The sequence below is a fragment of the Pteropus vampyrus genome, unplaced genomic scaffold (genome assembly GCF_000151845.1).
Source record: "Pteropus vampyrus isolate Shadow unplaced genomic scaffold, Pvam_2.0 Scaffold39, whole genome shotgun sequence".
NCBI lineage: Eukaryota > Metazoa > Chordata > Mammalia > Chiroptera > Pteropodidae > Pteropus > Pteropus vampyrus.
In genome coordinates, this window is record NW_011888820.1 from 3,035,845 (window position 1) to 3,036,801 (window position 957).

The window sequence follows — 957 nt, forward strand, 5'->3', positions numbered from 1 at the left end:
CCAAAGGCCCACCCAACCAGTAATTGTTTATATTAGAATACTACCAACTTTCTTTTCCAATATTCCAATATCACTATATTTATTTTTCTGTAATATCACTAAATATGAACTCCTTCCATATAGTAATTCTTTGGTAGAATTTCTTTTATCATTTTCAAATACACAGTTAAAAGATAATAAACAATAAAAGATGATCATACAGAAAAGCACATATCTGAAAAGTACGTACTCATCCTGGTACAATATTTTCTAACACTGAGAAAGAAAACAAGCTAAAATAAAAAGCTTTTAAATTATAAGAAAAAAAATTCTAAAGTGATAACTTACAGTAATTTTATTGCCAGTCTAACAGTACTGTTGTTTCAGAAACAGAAATAAAAATGTCATTGTTCATCTGTTTCATGTTGTGCATTCTGATACATAAGAAAATAAAGATTGAATATTCCAAACCAAAGGATAATTCAGCCTTGTGTTTCTTTTTTTTTTTTTTTTTTTTAGGCAAAGCAACCCTTAGTTGACCTCACAGATTGCAAGAACCTTGTGAGCTTACAATCCCTTATTTTTTTATTTTTTATGCCTACAGTACCTGGTTTTCCTGGGCGGTCTCCCATACAAGTACTAACCAGGTCCAACCCTGCTTTGCTTACAAGATCAGATGGGATCAGGCTTGTTCAGCGCAGCATGGCCGTAGTCAGCCTTGTGTTTCTATGACTCTATTTCTCTATCGCTACCTAATATATATATTAAAGAATTGGATTACAGAAAACACATGTTCATAGATCTAATGAAAGACTTAAAACAAAGTAGCTAAGTCTCAAGTAAATTAAAAATGCCAGTTACTACTGGATACACTGAGGGTGCTTGCCAGGACACAAAATATTCAGTCCTGGGCAAATTGTGTGGCTTGGTAGGGACTGTAAAAAAAAAAAAAAAAAGTTGGGGGGGCACTAAATAGAA

The 957-nt window shown here is 32.8% G+C and overlaps 1 pseudogene; it reads right to left on the reverse strand.

Moving 5' to 3' along the window:
* Positions 1 to 574: 574 nt before the first annotated feature.
* Positions 575 to 693, reverse strand: LOC111738494 (annotated as a pseudogene).
* Positions 694 to 957: the final 264 nt, after the last annotated feature.